The sequence below is a fragment of the Cetorhinus maximus genome, chromosome 8 (assembly GCF_964194155.1).
Source record: "Cetorhinus maximus chromosome 8, sCetMax3.hap1.1, whole genome shotgun sequence".
Taxonomy (NCBI): domain Eukaryota; kingdom Metazoa; phylum Chordata; class Chondrichthyes; order Lamniformes; family Cetorhinidae; genus Cetorhinus; species Cetorhinus maximus.
Genome location: NC_135886.1, coordinates 100,389,235 through 100,408,653, shown reverse-complemented (window position 1 = coordinate 100,408,653; position 19,419 = coordinate 100,389,235).

Genomic DNA, 19,419 nt, shown 5'->3' with positions numbered 1-19,419 from the left:
AAGACAAGATTCATGGTGGTACCAGCCTGGATGGCCAATGGAATGAAATTAAAGTAATTATCAAATGTAAAACCATACCAAAAATCAAGTTCCCAGCGGGAATATTTGTGCATGTCCATGACGACAGTTGAATGGAGTGAAGCTGTGGATCGATAATAGGCATCGTGGTGGCCTATGCAAAGAACGCAGCTTATTAGTGTGGGACATATTCAGATCTCATATGTCCAATGAAATCTAAAGGCACCTATGAAGAAATAACACCCAATTTGCAGTTATATTAGGGAGTCCAATGTTCGTTGTTCAACTTTTCGAGGTGTGCCCCAACAGATCATTCAAGGGTCATGTTCATGTCAAATGGAATGGGTGGATGGATGACAGAGAAAAAAACCATCACAAAGAGTGGAAGTATACGTACTGCCCTGTTTGATGTTTTGTATGATTTTGTCATCAAATCATGGGAAGCTAATAATTCATAAAGTGTCATCAGATGGTTCAAAAAATGTGGAATATCCAATTCAATGAATGGAGAGGAAGATTCTGAAACTGAAAATGTCAAATCTGATCCAGAGTGAGATCCTTAAGATGATGTCATAGCCAAAGTGACTCATGATAAATTCGGTGAACCTTTTGCTTCTGATGTTGAAGACGATGAATTTGACGGTCTGAAAATGTTATGATTGTGGTTCAAGCTATCCTTATAGAATTATTTTATTGAATAAAATGTGACACGTTGGCTTAATTTGAATTGCCGGTTATGATTTTTTTCACATTTCAAAATATTGACTGCCTACACCAACACAGGTGGTTCGCATTTTATACTCAGTGTATCAGTCGAGGATTTTTCAAGACTTCAAAGGTCAACTTATATGCCATGACCTCTGGTATATGAAAGAAATTGGATAGTCACTAACAGAAGGTCAAGCCAAAGTTTAAAGCCTTACCATTCTGTGATTCTTTCCACTAACAATGCTGTTCTTGGGTCAGCTGGAAAGGCCTTTAATATCATCATAATGCTATTGATTTTTTCAAACATTTAGGTGCTTTGTTTAAGTATGTAAGTGATTTGGAACTCAAACGTTTTACAGTTTTATGTTGAATGGGAAGAAATCAGAAGTTATCTCATCTGTGACATTAAGTTGATGGTATTCAGTTTCTCAAGGAATCTACATATTGTTCACAATGCACACCCCTTATATAGGTTTTGCTCTCAGATAGAAACATAAGCACCAGCAATACCAAGGCGACAATGAACCAAAGAGGAACATGGGTTAGTGCACTGCAATTATTAAATGAGAGTATGACTTTTTATGCAAAAAATGTAAACGCATGAATCTCAGAGTATCCAGTCCATGGTTACTGGCAGGAATACATCATCTGACATATCCGGATAAGCAACAATAGCAGAGAGATTTGTGATTAAATGTCATGGCCTCAGATTAACATACCAGCTATGGGACCCCCGACACCTCAGCACAAAGCTGCAACATGATCGGTAGGGAAACCCAGGAGTGGGCGTGCTGATGATAAAGGAAAACGACAAAACCTTTTAAATAAATGGATTTCCAACTCCCAACCCACCTAGCCCACCACTCCAAGCAAGTTGGTTTGATGAAAATTCTGTCCTTGGTTTCATCAAAAATACCAATCTACCAAACTAAGCAAAGCGAACAAACAGCTTTGCAAAAGCTGACACAGCCCCCCTCCCAGAGAAAAAGACAGGTGAAAGCACTTCAGCATGTATGCTTTATAACAAAAAGAGACAAAGGGGTTACACTGAAGGTGCGGTGGCCATGGACAAGTCATAGCTTAATTTCCAATGACACACAATTTTCGAGCACTTTTTTGTAGTGGAAAATTCCTCAAGTTCCCAAGTGTGTAGTTCGCAGTGGTGGTGAATTTGTGAATCATCAAAGGAAAATTTGGGTGTAATTTTGTCATGTCTTTGTAAAATGGGAGATAGTGAATCAATTCCATTGACTTCAATGAAGATAAAAATTGGGATATGTGACGGGTCTTCAAGGAGGGTGCCTCCAGATTCCTCTTCAGAGGTTTCTTCGGGGCCCTGGGTCATGGACTCTGTCAGCTGTTGGGCAGATGTGCCTGCGAAAGCAAGGGGAGATAATTATTGCATAGCAGTGGCCTGTGAAACAGGACACATCACTCACGGCATGGTTGTCTGATGGATGTTGCACTGCTGGACCCTCACTTAGTTGAGCAACGCCGACCTCACTGTCAGCACAGGAACAGTCCACATCATCGCCGGCCAGCTGGATGGCTCTGTTTTCAAAGTCCGTGAGGACCTTGCTTTCAGGCATTCCTCCACCGGTCTGCGGCCTCTCCCTGTTGTTGTGTGCCAGCTTGTCCTGCATGATTAGAGTTGGAGAAAGTGTAAGCAGGACACCTGCCTGGCCAGATGATAAGTATGCCTGGCCTATGTGGGTGGTGAGTGGTCCCATGGACAGGATGAAGACAATGAGGGCGTGTGTGAGAGAGTGCTGTCCCTTGAACCGGTAGTGAGTGAGGGGCCCTGTGGAAGTGATTAGTTTGTGAGTGTGTGAGTTGAGAGTGATGAGAACAGTGACTTAACCTGGCGGAACGGAGGAGATCATTCATCCTCTGGGTGAATGTCCTCTTCTGAAGGGCATTGGCGCTAATCACCACTGCCACCGCTTATCAAGCTTGGTTGGTCACGCCACTGTGGCCAGGGCAGGGGTGGAGAACATCCCGGCAGGCCTCCACAGCATCCACAAGGCGTTCTAATGATGTGTCCCTTAACCTGGGGGCTGCAGTCTTTTTTGCCTTTTATGGACATCTTTCCTGCAGCAGCCATGGGCTGGAAGTAGTGAGATGTGTGCGCGCGGCTGGAATTTAACTATGCTGCCCAGAGTGATGAAGCGGCAAGGTGATGGCGGGCAGGTGAATGAGAGCCCGCCCGCCATGGAAATGGCATGTTTCCCGGGAATGCATAAATAATGTGGTGGGTTTGTGACGATACGGCGTCGTGTCCAGCGGGTAAAATGTTATTTTACCCGCCCGCTGCCGCACTTAGTGCAAACCTGGAACGATTCTGCCAACAGTGTCCAACGTTAGATGTGATTCCGCAATTGGAAAACATTTGCTAAATAATCCTCAGTGTGCTAAGAATTACGCTGGCAACCAATTCAAGGTTGTCAGTCGGACTCGCAGTGTGGTGCATTTGTGTGTCTGGAAGCTACATCTATATTAATACACAGGGCCCTGTTCTTTGAAGACAGAAAGAACATGTACACACATTGCACCTGTTTCAGCTAAACAAAATAAGTGATAGTCATTCGCTGGTTCATTCCTCAGGGCAATGCCTTGACTAATCAGAGTCAAGCTGCCTCATTTAAATTTCGATTAGTTCTTGGTAGTTAACTGTCGGTCACCAGGTGCATTCTCCATGGCAACGTCTCTATCAATCAGAGTCCACTTGCCAACCAATCAGCACTCTCTTATATAGTAGAAATGTATTGTTTCCCTTACATTGGCATTCCTGTGAATTGTCCTGATGAGTACAAAATGAAAAGCTTCTGCCAAAAATGTCTTTTTTTCAGCTAAAACTAAAAGTAGCTGGATAAAATTCAATAAATCTCTACAGGTAAACTGAAAATGAGTTAGAAGCCTCCTGTTAATAAAACCGATAGAGGAACATCAATCAAAAATGCTCAGCATTCACCCACTATTGTAACCAACAGTAAGTTGCAGTCTTTGCTACTCTTGTCAGAACTTGTCTGTAAAGTTTATTTCCTGCAAATCATTACACCTTGCTGTCAATTTATTAAAAAATGTAGTGTCCAAAATTTAGTTTCCAAAAACAGACACAAGGATCTCAAGTTTTGTTTTCTCATGTGCACCTGACTGATTGTCTCCAGACTGGAGAGACAATCTGTATACTCATGTTGACCATTATTATCACTCCTCACATTATCCCATTGAGGTTGATTATTCTAATCTAGGAGCTGTGGTCTTCCCAAATTACACAGTACGGAACAAAAGGACTTCAGCTATGTTTGTATGAGCCAAATTTGAAAACGGCTAAGTTATATCAACATAGCCAGACGCTGTGAGGATAATTTAAACCTAATTTAATGGGTGGAAAGCCAATGCAACTAAGCATTATCGATGAAAGGCTATCCCATAGGAGCACTGAGAAAGGGTCAGGGGTGCTGTGGAGATGCTCAGCTGCTCCTATCCTTCCATGTCTTAGGAAGTCAGCCTTTCAATGAATACCTTTTGGTCAGAGAATGCTGGATCATGCACGTAATGCATGGGTATACTTTGAATACATGTGGCAATATCCAGGATAGAATGATAGCAGATTCAACATGCAGCATGTCAAATTTCTGTGCAACAGCAATAAACAAAATTCATTAAGTGTTAAATTATATCACTAAATTGGTTGAGTACACATCACAAATGTGTCCTTTTAGAGGTACACAGGTAATTTACAGGTATAGACTTCAGGATACTTCAGAACACTCAGAAAAGGGAGTATCAGTTAACACCATTATAAAGAGAATTAAGGATCTTCATGCAAAGGCTATGGGCGGAATTTTCCAGTCCTGCCGACAGCGGGTTTAATGGCGGGCAAGAGCGGAAAATTTGGAAAGAAGCCAAAAATTGGATTCCCACTAGCAGGAAGTCAGTTTGGAATTTTCCCCTCACCCGCGGTGGAGTGGGGAAGGAAGACGAAGATAATGGGCAATGGTGGGGTTGAAGGTGGGGGAGAGATGATGGCAGCCAGGGGGGAGACCGGGGTGAGGAAGCTGGAGCCCAACATGGAAGACTAGAATGCAGACACAGAGGAACTGGATGGGAATGGAACTATATCAATGGGAGGGGATGCACGCAGACTCTGGAAAACAAAGGGGAGCTGTGTTCATGTTGCACCAGAGGGATGGGTTGCACAGAGACTCATGGAGGCGGGGGAAGGGAGACTGTGTTGTCATCAGTAAATAAGGAACAGGAGAGTTCATTGAAGGACCGTCATAGTCACTGATCTGGGGCCAAGAGGTCGGGGTGAGGGAGTAGAGGCAGTCCTGGGGCTTAGTGCACCTCACAGTCAGGGTGAGAGATTAAAGGCAGTTCTGGGGATTTGTGCACCTCATAATCAGAGTGAGAGATTAAATGCAGTCCTGGGGCTTTGCAGGCCATACTACAGGGCTATGCATGGCACACAGCACGTAGTCCCACTCCAGGGAGGGGCAAGCACTGTGTGCTCAATTAGGGTAAGGCACATCTTGGTGTGCAGGACGATGTCATGGCCTTACAGTCAGTAGCCATGGACTTGTCTGGCTTGATACTGGGCTGCAGATGGTCATGGTAAGTGGAGGCATCTGCAACCTATAAAGGGGTAATATGTAATCACAGAATCAGAATCACAGAATCACAGTGCAGAAGAGGCCCTTCGGCCCATCGAATCTGCACCGACACATGAGAAACACCTGACCTACCTACCTAATCCCATTTCCCAGCACTTGGCCCATAGCCTTGAATGTTATGACATGCCAAGTGCTCATCCAGGTACTCTTTAAAGGATGTGAGGCAACCCGCCTCCACCACCCTCCCAGGCAGTGTATTCCAGACTGTCACCACCCTCTGGGTAAAAAAGATTTTCCTCACATCCCCCCTAAACCTCCTGCCCCTCACCTTGAACTTATGCCCCCTTGTGACTGACCCTTCAACTAAGGGGAACAGCTGCTCCCTATCCACCCTGTCCATGCCCCTCATAATCTTGTGCACCTCGATCAGGTCGCCCCTGAGTCTTCTCTGCTCCAACAAAAACAACCCAAGCCTACAGAGGGGGGTATTTGGGGCGGTGGGGGGGTGGTGGGTGGTGGTGGGGGTGGTCTCCTTTGTATGTGACCATGCTCGAGATGGGAAGGGGTGAGGTCCTCATGGAGCATGGGGACATCAACAGTGCTGGGTTCAGGTGGGAGAGTTGGAATGTCGACCACAATTACTATGGGATCCAGAATTACTGAGGGAAGCTGGAGAATAACTGGAGGGAGCTCTACCTGCACACAGTGGGGTTCCAGGAAGATCGGAGAGACCCAAACACTGATGGTGGGAGGGGGGGGGGTTGAAGCTGGTCTCAAAATAAAAATGCATCGCCACCATCTTGATAGCCCAAAATTCTTGTGCAGCTTAAAGCGAAACTGGAAAAGAATCTGCATGGAAGGGGTCTGAGGCAGTATGGGAGGAGCCCAGGGCCGCACTCAGGGGCCCTTTTAGGGGGCATCTTCAAACTGCTTGGAGTCTCAGCATTGAAATGGAGTCAGAGCTGAGAGAAAAGAGGAAGACTTCCTTGAGAAGGTGCAATTGGAGCCAATGCTTTTTGGTGCACTTTAATTAGAGGCTGCAAGAGTCATTGGCTTCACAACAGAGAGGGATGTGAGAATGGAAAATGGAGGCAACCGTGAAGGAAGCACAGCTGCTGCACATCTGTCAGATCATCAATGAAAGCCTCCAAGGTGCTTCATCCAATTGGCATGGATAACAGGCCTAAGGGAATCCAGCCTTTGCTGAAGGGCATGTTCAGCATGATCAGTAAACCAGATCAGAGATTGCAGGAGTGCCTTTGGTAAGGTGGCACATTTTATGAGTCTGTCCAAATCTCTTCCAACCTCTGTGGGATTGAGATGTTGTGGCCTGCATGAAAACAAATGGACGGATTATGATGAGAAGAGATGGAGGAGAGGTTGGGAAGCATGCATGCCTGCTGTGTGTGCTGAGCCCTCCCCAGTAAGGGCTGAGGATGGAGTTTGTACAACATGATATATGAGATGCTGGTGATGTTAAATTGTCCGAGAGGCAAACAGTGCTGATGTCTCCCCCGGTGATATTGTGTGATTCCTGAGCAGTGTAACCCCTTGAGTGCATGATGCCATTATGAGAGTGAGATTGGCGTGGGCTGAATGTTCACTTAACTTGGCGGAGCAGATCAGATCATTCAACCTCTTTCTGCACTGGATGGCATTTCTCGGGCGGGTACCTGACCAGCTGACCTCTCTTGAAACCGCCTCTCAGGCCGGCGAGGTAAGGCTGGTGGGCCTCCTGGAGCCATCTTTCAGGTCGAGGACATCCCGGTGCTAATGGACCCCATGGATGAGGGCCTCAAGGGAGTCATTGCTGAACCTCGGTGAAGCTTTCTCCTTGGACGCAGCCATATCAAAACATCTCCTCCACACAGCTGGACTGGAGAGGGTGAATGTGTGTGTTCGGGTGGCCTTTAAATACGGTGCCCAGCCCTTTGACCCTACTAGGTAATGGCAGGGAAGATGAATCAGTGCCTGCCCCGCCATGTGATTCGGAGAGCTACTCGGCGATGCGTATTTGATTAGCTTCCGAGCATGAAATCAGGAACAAATTCCCATCACACTGCCCAGTGGGAAATGCGTCGCAGTACCTGCCCACTCAGCCTCAAAAATGGAAAACTCCGCCCTATATAACATTTAAATCCTCTTGCTGGTAGGGTAGTGCAGACCATCCCAAAGTGCTTCATATAGTACTACTGAAATGCAGTTGCTGTTGTAATATAGTGAAACACAGCAGCCAATTTGCACACAGCACGATCCCATGAACAGCAATAAGGTACATGACATCACATAATCTGTTTTACTGTTGTTGGTTGAGGGATAAATATTAGCCAGGACCTCGGATAACTTTGCTACTCTTCTACAAATAGCGAGGAATTGTGAAGGTTAACGGTGTAGTGAAATGGCAGAAATATTCGATAGCTACTTTTCCAGGGGTCGGCATTAGAACCCCTGCCCATCTATATATATATTAAAGACATAGGTTGTAATGTACAGGGCACGTCTAGAAAAACTGGTGTCAATGGGAATCAGGGGAAAACTCTCACTGTTTGAAGTCATACCTAGACATTTTCATTGAAGTTTTTCATCTTGCACTAATCAGGACAATTGACTCGTTGAGTGCAGTATGGAAAGCTTTAACAAAAGAATGTCTCTTTTTTCAACAATACTCAGGTTCTGTACTACCAAACGACAATAAGTATAATTATTTACAATACATGTTCATGTTTAGTTGCTACATAGGTGTACAGAACTGATGAATCTATGAGTTTCTAAAGCATAAAGGTAATCTGCTCATTAGCCCAGATCTTGTAATGGTAACCTTGTCTGGAGGTGTCTTTAATTGCTCACAGTGACCTGTGGGATTGTCATTCTTGGATGTTGTTCCTGGTTGCATTTGGGATCTTGTTCTAGATACATAAGGGCTGTATGGTGGTTGAGGAGCTGGAATGGATCTGATTTGTCCTTGGTTACATCTTGCCACTGCACTGCATTACACTGTGTATAATGACTTCACAGGACCTTGGTTCTGAACAAATCCTGACATTCTGACAATATCCCTTTGACCTTCCTTCTCCTATTGTACCTGGGATGAGTCTCACTGTAGCCGCTTTCACCTGTTTTTCCGAAACTCTGCCCTTTATTATCGCAACCTCCTCTGGCCCGATTTTTAATGACGGTGTTTTTTGTTTGTCTTTTGTTTGACTCTCCCTTGCTCACTATCGATCCACTCCACACCCTGGTCACTCGCCTTTGTCGACTAAGCTAACCCGGTGCTGGTCCTCTTGACATGCTTTCCTGCTCACCATGAGGGATCTGTTTGCTTACCAGCTCTTTACTTGAGCACTATCTTTGCATTGTGTCTTCAAAGCTTTTCTGCACATTCACCTGTGATTTCAACACTCTCCAACACTGCAACTCTATTGCAGTTTGACCAGAAGGTTGACGGTCACCTCATGCCATGTAGCATGATCTAAGGCTGTTCACCATGTCATACCTGTACTTACTTTTGCTGCCAAGCTGTTTGATCACCATTGAAAACTGTGTTCTTTCTATGATGATATAAAGGCACCAATCACTCATAAAGAATTGGGTAAACACATTGTGGGATAATTTATTAAGACTAGGGACATTAAAAAATGGATAGAAAGCTTTGAAGACAATAGCAGTAGAGTTGGGTACTGTGTGAGCTGCTGGAAAGCAAAATTCAAACTAAAACTGGGTGGCATGATACACTTCTCTTCTAGTGCTGTCATACTGCCATCCCTTAAATGCATAATACAAGAATCTCTACCATCTAGAAGGACAAGGGCAACAGATGCATGGGGACACCACCACCTGGAAGTTCCCCTCCAGGACACTCACCATCCTGACTTGGAAATATATCACCGTTCCTTCCCTGTGGCTGGGTCAAAATCCTGGAACTCACTCCGGAACAACATTGTGGGTGGCCTATGCCACATGAACTGCAGTGGTTCAGGAAGGTGGCTCACCACCACCTTCATAAGGGCAACTAGGGATGAGCAATAGATGCCAGCCTAGCCAGCAACGCCCACACCCCATGAACGAATAAAAAAAAATCAAAATTTGCAAATGCCATAAAGCTTGTAAGTAGTCTGCATTTTGAGGAAGAAAGTGTTAAGCTTCAAAAGGACAGAGATTGGTAGAATGGGCAGACATGTGGTGGAAGAAATTTAAAGCAGAGGAATGTGAAGTGATTCTATTTTGGTAAGAAGAACTTGGAGAGACAATATAAAATAAAGGATACAATTCTAAATTGGATACAAGAGCAGAGGGACCTGGGAGCAAATGTGCACAAATCATTGAAGGTAGCAGGGCAGGTTGCGGGGAGGTGTTAAAAAAGAATACAAGATCTTGGTCTTTATAAATAAGGGCATAAGGACAAAAGCAAGGAAGTTGGGCTGTATTTTACATTTCTTGGCAGGATATGGGAGGTGGAACAGAGACTGAGTGGTCCGCTTACTTGCACCCCCGCTGTCTCTGCACGTCCAATAAAGCGCGGGAGGCCATCCAGCAGGAAGGAGGCCAATTAGAGGTGCATAGCAAACTTGCTTCCTGATCACTAAACCTTTCCCCTTACACCCTTCCAGCCTTGCAGTTATTAACAGGACTATTTATCATGCCTGTTTTTAGGTGCCACAACGTAGTCAGCTCTTGTGATGTTGAGTTAATATAAAAAATAGTGTTGAATTTTTGTTGCAGCTACATTCACAGTTGAATATGAATCACACCTTGGTGTTAATACATAACTTGTGGGTTCCGAGAATCAGCATTGTAGGCTAGGGTGTCATGCGACAGACGGGTAATGCCACGATCACGGCTAAAATTGTAAAGGCTCTCTGCTCTCAGAATCGGTCTTTATTATTCATTGAAGGTGCAAAAAAAGATTTTTTAAATGCCATTAAAAATCATACAGATGCCTTCTCCAGCAAACTCTGCTGAAGCGTTCAACCAGGCCTTTTCTGCCACCCTTGGGCCACCTTATTTTAACTGGTGTAAAAGACTCCAAAACCTTTCTACATCTGAAACCTTAAAAACTTCTGATGATTGGATTAATAGGTTGTTAATTAACGATTTAGAAAAGGTGGCTGGGCTGCCAGTTTTGCCACCCGTGTGCCTTCCGCATTTTTGGACATGGGCGTGATGACGTCTAGTCGCCGACCCGACATCATCATGGCAAATTTTTTGTCAACCAGTGGGGCAGCTGCCTGATTTGGGAACGTAGCATTCAGCCCGTTATGATGAACCCATATAAAACACTAGTTCAGCCTCAGCTGGAGTATTGCGTCCAGATCTGGGCATCACACTTCAGGAAGGATGTGAAGGCACTAGAGAGGGTGCAGAAAAGATTCATGAGAATGGCTTCAGGGATGAGGAACTTCAGTTGTGTGGATAGATTGGGGAAACTGGGGCCGTTCTCCTTGGAGAAGAGAAGGTTGAGAGGAGATTTGATAGAGGTATCAAAAGATAGGGGAGATGGTTACATAGTGGTATTGTCACTTGATTGGTAACCCAGGGGCCCAGGCTAGTGCTTTGGGGACCTGGGTTTGAATCCCATCATGGTAAATCCAATAAAATTCTGGACTTCAAAGTCTAATGATGACTATAACACCATTGTCGATTGTTGTAAAAGCCCATCTGCCATCCTTGCCTTGTCTGGCCTACATGTGACTCCAGATCCACAGCAATGTCGTTAACTTTTAACTGCCCTGTGAAATGGCCTAGCAAGCCACTCAGTTGTATCAAAACCACTAAAAAGGAATTAAACCAGATGGACCACCCGGCACCAACCTAGGCACCATCCTGACTTGGAAATTGTAATGGCTTGACGGAGTGGACAGGTATCAACATGAAACAGATAAACTTTATCACAGACAGCTTTTCAGGCGCTACATGCTCAATCAGGACGCCGCAGCCCCCGGATTTGAGCTTAGGGCTCATTGATCAGAACCTCCCAGAACATCACGTGTCCCCTGATAGACTGCAGGGGAGGCTATACCTTCAGTTACTACAGAAATATATCGCCGTTCCTTCATCATCAATGGGCGAAAATCCTGAAACTCCCTCCTTAACAGCACTGTGGGTGTACCTACGCCACAGGGACTGCAGCAGTTCAAGAAGGCAATGAGGAATGGGCAGTAAATGCTGGGCAATAAATGCTGGCCTAGCCAGCGACGTTCACATCCAGTAAGTGATTTTTTAAAAATGGACTGTAGCGGTTCAAGAAAGCAGCTCACCATCACTTTCTCAAGTGCAAGTAGGGATGGACAACAAATGGTTGCCAGTGATGCACACATCCCAAGAACAAATTAAAAAATAATTTAAATGCAGTAGAGTACCAAAGGTTTCAGGGAGTACAAATAAATAAAACACTGAAAGCAGTGATGTAGGTTAATAAGGCCATGAAAAAATGCAAACCAGTTTACTTTCAGAGGGAAAGAACTGAAAAGTAGAAAAGTTATGCTAAACTTCTATTGAACTTTGGTTCGACAACACTTACAAGTACTGTGTACAGTCTTGGTTGCCATATTATGGAAAGGATATAGTGTCACTGGAGAGGGTGTGAAGAGATTTACGAGCATGGTACCAGAATTGCAGGTTTATGCCGATCAGAAAAGGATGAACAGGCTGTGTCTCTTTTCTCTTGAAAGGATAAGGCTGAGGGGTGACCTGATAGAGATCTTAACATTATGAAAGGTTTTAAGGGAGTAGACAAAGAGAGAGTTTTCCCACTTTTGGGTACGAGCAAAATTAATGGCCATCAATATAATATCTTCTTCAGCTTTCTGCCCAAAGGCAGGTTCAACCCACAGCACCATGATCACCACCACAGGTAAGGCAAGAAGGAAAGTCCCAAATCCACCTCAGCCAGAACAGGGATTGAACCACTTGCTGTTGACATCAATCTGATCCACATCAGACATCCAGCCAACTGAGCCAACCAACTCCCCAAGGACTCTGAGCTGCTGTGGCAACATACACTTTTACATACATGTTGTAGCCTGGAGCTGCAATGGTAGAGGCTCCAATTTCTTTCCATCACATGGCTGACCAGGAATCTCTCCCGCCCTTATCACCTGCTATTGGCATATTTTGGAAAGACTTACAAGTTGATACTCAACCTGTTTGGCCATGTTATGAATGTACCTTTCTTGGCCATTGAGTACTGGAGTGACACTTCAGCCCGAAGCCTCTTGCTCAGAGGTAGGGACACTACCACTGCACCTGAAGATCTCCTTTTCCAATATGATATAGCCACCAAGAAGAAACTCCTTTGCCCAGAGAGTAGTTAGAATGTAGAATCCACTACTACAGAGAGTAGAAGAGCAAATAGTATATACCCTTGACCAGGAAGCAGTACCAACAGGAAGGAAGTTAAGGAAGAAGCTATATAGCTGTAAGGCACAAAGGAGAGCTACAAGCAGAGGAGCTGTAGGGTGAAGGCACAGATGCAGACACACAGAGAAAGCAGACAGAGACAGAAGAGGAACACATAAAATTCTTGTCAAGGCAAGAAGCAACTCACTCTCAGGAGGAGGTCAATTTTTCTGTTTGGCAGGAAAGGAGACAGAAGCTCTTAGAGATACTATGCAAGCTGGCTAAAAAGGCCTAAAACCTGGAAAGCTGTGTGAGCGGCTCTGAGACTCTAAAGAGCTCGGTGTTTTCCCAGAAGTGGCTAACTGTGAAACCGGGGTGTTATTGGTTGTTCAGTTGAAAAGGAACTCCGGAAAGTTACACTACCAGGACTGTCATGATCCGAGGAAGAGAAGGTTCATAAAAATGTGGCTTGTTGATGATAATTGTACCCATGAAACTCAAAGGTGAAAGTCGTCGGCTATGACCTACACTGCATGAATAAAGAACAGCATATTGTGTAACTGTGTAGCTACATAGTGCCACAATTGTATAGAGAATGGTACGGGTGCTTGTGGTTGCATTAAACATATCTTTGTTGTATTGACTATTTGAAGTGAAATTTATTTTTTCGTTTGAAGTCTCATTTGCTTGTTAATTCATGTTTAGCATGTGCTGGTTTTGATTCGTGTTAAAGTCAAAGCTGCAAAAAGTGCAATCTTGTTGGTCATTTATTCATTTTGCAGTCATTCAGTAAATTTGATTACTTTGGCTAACAATTCCCCCAATTGGATTGGAACAAAATGAGGAAGAAGGGAATAAAGGGCTTTACCAATAGAGTTACATAATGAAGGATTGGGGGAGGTTCGACTAGAGCATAAATGCCAGATTGGCCCTTTTCTGTGTTATATATTGTATGTTGTATATTCTGTGGAAAGACTAAAGGAGAAGTTAGATTAATTATTTTCCACAAAGAGGGTTGTTAGAACAAGGAATGTTTTAATATAACTTGCTATTAGGTAGAGACTATAACATAATTTAGAAGGAAATTACATGAGTATTTGGAAAGAAAGGGTGGAGGGAGAGATCAGGGACTTGGACAGGGCAGAGAAGAAAGCTGAAGAGTTGCATTGGTACAGGACCGGTGTACTAATTGGTCTCCTTCTCTGCTGTAAACCTCCTGGTTTAAGGGCGCAATTTAATCCAGTCCGTCGTGGTGGGAAACATAGCAGTTTGGCCCATTTAAGGTTGGGACAGGCCTCATGTCAGTCTCCCAGTGGTGGGAAAATCTGCGATTAATTCAGGGGCGGGAAAGGGCCGGTGCAGAAAACTGGCCCACTCGGGGTGCAATGTCAATTAGGCTCACTAGCAAGCCAATTAACACCAATTATCCTGGAGTCTACGGAAATTAGTGATGGTTCAGGGATTAAACGGGAGCCGCATGGCTTTTTGAGCCTCCTGAAAGCCGGCCAGCAAAGTCTACCGGGTTTGCCAGTAGCCTATCTGGGAGGTGAGGGGGGTGGATGGGGTTCCTTGTTGTCAGACACTCTGTGTCTGATTGAGGGACCTGGCCTCAGGAGGTTGGGATGCGCTGAAAGCCATCCCCCTGTCTCCCCCAAAACACTCTCCTCATGACACCAATTCTGCCCTCACTCACCTGAGTCCAGGGATCTGGTGACAATCTCTGATGAAGTGCCTGGAGCACTACTAGCAGCAGCCAGTTGCACTGCCAGCAACAGGAGGCTGCCAGCTTCTGATTGACCAGCAGCTCTCAGTGGGTTGGATTTCCACCACTAGTGTCCTAAATCACGGGGAATCCTGCACTGGCCATTTAAGTGCAGAGAGAGGCACTTAGTTAGATGGGGCCTCGCCCACAGAAATGACATAGGTTTCCTATCGGGTGGGCAGAACCTGCATCAGGAACATTAAAATCCACCCTATATCCCTTACATTCAGAGCTTAATTGTCTGACCGCCTTGAAGGAATTGTGCGCAAATCACCCACAGTAATTTACTGATTTTCTTTATGGAGGAGCTTTAAAACCTTATCATCTTCCTTAAAATAGACTGAGGGCTAGGACCTCACTATGTAGCTAATTATAGCTAGAAATTCAAATCATCTCCATGTGCTGAACAATGCATTGATGTAATGTACTCTTCTAGAACACTCTGGAAGACTCTTACCAAGAAATCATAACGTATTCAACAATTTATTTCAAGTTTACAATCATAATTAAAATAATACTATTTATTGAAATGTAAATCAGCATTAGAAAACTGCATAATGTGATAAATAAGTGTTAAGGCATTGCAAGTGTGAGAAAAACATTCCCTGGCAGTTAAAGAGACAGATCTGTTTGAGAATTATGCTGCCATGATTTTTGCAGGCTCATTCTGTAAAGATTCTCTCCATTGTAGCACACTCAGGCAGGTCTAGGACCCAGTGGTCAATTGGACATGCAGACTTGAGCCTAATGTTCAAAGCAAGAACGTTTTATTCACCCACAACAGTTGTGTCTTAAAGTGCAGAGACAAACAAACAGTAAGTGATTACTTTGCAGGATACACATTCTTACCCTCAGCTCCTTCTACTCCAACCTCCCCGAACTGAATTATTGCCCAGCCTATTACCCTTCCAGGTTGGGAGTCCTGACTGACCTTAATTGCCTCCAAAGATTTCTTAAGGCTATATCACCTTCCATTGGTCATTCTGACATTTTATACAATATCTTTAAGTTGTACATTGCTACATCAGGCACAGAACTTAGCTCACCATCATCCCTCTCTGTTACTCCACACTGAATAATGGCTTCAACTATGAATGGCAGTTGGAGTTTCATCTTTGAATGACTCTCTGTGAATATTTTGCTGATGCTGTGACAGTACATTAAAGAAAAACACAGAAAGCAAAATTGAATACCGAACTTGCTGCTGAATGTCAAAATTCAAGAAATGAACGTTAAATATTGTAAACAGTATTGTTTATTGACCCTCCAGTCCAAGAAGAGTAGCTACTTGAAATAACAACTTTGCAACAAGCAATAAGTTACGTTTGAGGAATAAAACATTGTAATTATGCTTTTTAAAGCAAAACTTAACACAATGTTAACAGTTGGGGGCTTTGTGGTGTAAAAGTGTATAAAACACATTTATTAAAATGTGGTACATCATAAAAAAATTCAATATTTATTTTTCAGAAAGATGAAGTTTGAGTTTACGGTCCATATTGCATCATTGTGTTGTGGCATCTTATTTTAAATGTAAATAGAAAATCTATAATAATTAATTTTTATATATAGAACAGAAAGAAGGTTGCCTTAATTTCTGTGGCTCATTGCACCCTTTGTTATTCTGCATCTTTCAATCCTGGACTGAATGCTAGTACCGGGCAGCTAAACAATGCATTCAAAGGCCCACAACTGGACTCACAAGACATCACTCTTTATCCAAGTGTTCAACTGCTTAGTTTGTAGTCACAAGACTACTGGCAAATTCAGGAATACCGTAAAAAAAAATAGCTGCAGCCAAGAAAATTCCACTTAACAGATGAAGCTAGATGCAAGAATGCATGGTGTGCAAACATTCTCAGTAGCTGAGGCAAGTCCCTGGCCTTGAATAACTCCCCACATGTGGTGGGTGCTTAAGGAGCTCTCTGTGACTTTGGGGAAGCTTCAGATCACATCCGTAGTAAATGGATAGCACAGGAAGTCAGCTCTTATTTGTCCTGTGGGATCTGTCTCATTGAGTCTGTTGTCCAAACAGAAAACTATGGGCCTCCAGTTCTTCTCAGATCACTGTCACTTCCTAATGTCCCTACGGTGTCCATGCTATCACAAATATTGATGACCAACAATGCTTTAATTAATTTGGATAATATTTTGAGATTTGACTCTTGATATGGTTTGATTGTGAAACAATTCAGGAGTTCAGAAACAATGATGGCAGGCTCCAGCATGCTGGGAAAGTCATGACTGAAGGAATGAAACACATCTCTATTAACGTATCTGGGATTATCTGCTGCCAACACATTTGCTTCCTAAAAAGCTAAATGTTTAAAGGCATATTTATTTATTTTAAAGTGACAGTTTTTGCAGTGAGAGGATCAAATGACGCAGTGACTATCTTATTTCCTCCGAGGAACCTGAGTTCAAATCCAGCTCAGAAGCGTTGAGATGAGTTTGGGCCGTCATAATTTGGTTCCCTGGGGACACAGCCCCCCAAAAAAACTCACTGCTAATTTGTATAAAATTAGAGGCAATCTCTCAGAGAAACCAGGAAATGGAAATCTAGCAGTGGTGCAGATGAAGATAGTCCTTTGAGACATGTTGTTGGGAGTTGAGTAATGCAACATTTCCTCTGCATCTCGGCATTGCTTCACCTGTGGATTGTTTGATGCTAACCCTGGGTGCCCATTATGCAAATATTTCTTTGCTTTTTCTGTACTGAGGGTTTATCCAATGGAAGCTACTGAAAGCCTACTGAAAAACTACTTTTATAGAGTGTTCACTCAAAGCTGTGGCATCACTTTACCAAAAACTGTTAGAAGGTAAAGGTGTCATGGTAATTTAAGATGCTTCGAATGGAATTACAGAATACTCTGGCTATTGAAATGATAGACAGCAGAGCAGAAAAAAATCTGAGAAGCTATTAGTAGTGAAGTAATAGGTCTTTGATCCCCTTTTTTTCACCAGAAATGTGCACAGCACTTTAACTATACATTTCATTCCCATGTAATCTGAACACAGTAAAATACTGAAGATAAAATGATTCATAGTAACAATTCCAATGTCAGGTAATATAGCTGGCATTTCACGGCACTTAATATTGGTCAAGTAAAAACGTTGAACATTTACTATTGTAGCGAATAGTTCTAACGAAAGATCATTGACCTGAAAGATTACTTCTGCTTCTTCCTCCACAGATGTTGCCTGAGAAGCCGAGAATTTCCAGCATTTTTGTTGGATTCCAATATTCACTATCCTTTTGTTTTAATTACTGTCATTTTGCCTAAGCACAATCCTGCCTGTGTGCATTTATGAGGCTGTGAGCTCCTGGTGACCAAGTCAAATTTTAATTTTTTTAAAGTGGTGATGATTTTGGTGGTGGAATTTGGCCGTTCTAGATATTTGTCAGTGAAAACCAGAACCTTGCTTTGTGTTCAAATTCCTCATGTCAAAAATTACTCATTTGATGACTAGTTACATTAAAATAATGTAAAAAATGCTAATCTTGTTTTGCCACTTGCCTTGGTTGGTTGGGAAAAGAGGGCAAATTGGTTTAGAAAATATTGTGGGGCAAGGGGTGGTGTAAGTTCAGCTGCCCATTTTTCTGTTGATATGACAATGCAAGGTACTTGAAAAATGTGTGGACCCCATCTCATCGTTTATAAACGAGTTCGAGACTAAGGCTTCCATCTCTGTCACACCTAGCTTCACATAATAATGTCGTGGCGTTTTTAAAGATGTTTCAACCAAAGTCAGTTTAACAGTGTATAAATATTAGATTTAATTTATTGGAATTTCCAGGGGGTTGATGTGGGCAACCCTTTTCAACATATCCCCCCTCCCCCGTTCATGATTTTTTTCTTTGCAAATTTGCTCATACTCCACGCCTAAATTCATTTGCATTGTACAAAGGGTTTGTGAATACTCTTCCATGCATTGTCAGAAAATCGTTTATTTAAAATATTGCCCTGCGTCGTTTATACTTTTAACAAACGAAAATCAACGTCGACAAGCTTCAGCACAAATTGAATCCCCAGCCCTGCCGATCAACGCCCGGTCCATCTTTTTTATCTTGTACACCCGTGCATAAATATTTAGTTTGCAATGCAATGGTTTATTCGCTCTTTTAGCCGTATCCTTTGCTTGCAGGCGCATCCGTCCCGAAAGGCTGAAACTCGAGTTGCAGAGTTCGGATTACTGACTGCACCTTCATTAACATGTTCATCCTCAAATGTCAAGGTTTGTTGTGGGGGGGGGGGGGGGCAATGATCGCCCCTGGCATGGGAATCGGGGCAACTAACGAAGCAGTGCAAACACGCATTATATTGATGCACAGACATTATTCTGGCGTGTTCATAAAGCCTGACGTACAAAAATCAAAAGGTGCATTTATAGTTGGGAGGATCAGTCAATCCCTTTTGAGTCCCGCACACAGCGGTGGAAACAAACATGGAGCACTTCAGCCACCAGCTGAATCTCAGCCCTATGAAATCTGATGTTCATTACCAATGTGTTGCAGAGATGAAGAGATGTAAAAGGCTGCTCGACATGGAAGACTGGAGCCAAGTACAAAGGTGTTAACTTGCTCAATGTGATGGGAGTGTGGACACACACACACACACGTTGCACCGTTTTACAATTCATCTTTCAAGCCTGTTCACTGGGGAAGAAAGAAATAATCAATGGAGATTGAATAATAAAGATGACTAATATTTAAGAATGTTATATGAAAATGAAACCACAAGTGGATAAGAAACTGAAACCGAAATGTAAGAAAGCAGACAGTGGAGTATTTTCAGTATTGCAAATGCTGTGCGTCTCATTGAGTTAAGGTTTGATGTGAGATAAATTATTTTTAAAAGACTGGCCTCACGGTCAAGGGTCATTAATATTTTGGGCGATCACGTGACCCTGCGATATCCAACCAGGGCCCAGCTTTTAATCAGATCTGGTTTCAGCCGGTTTGAGCAGATTAAAACCTTG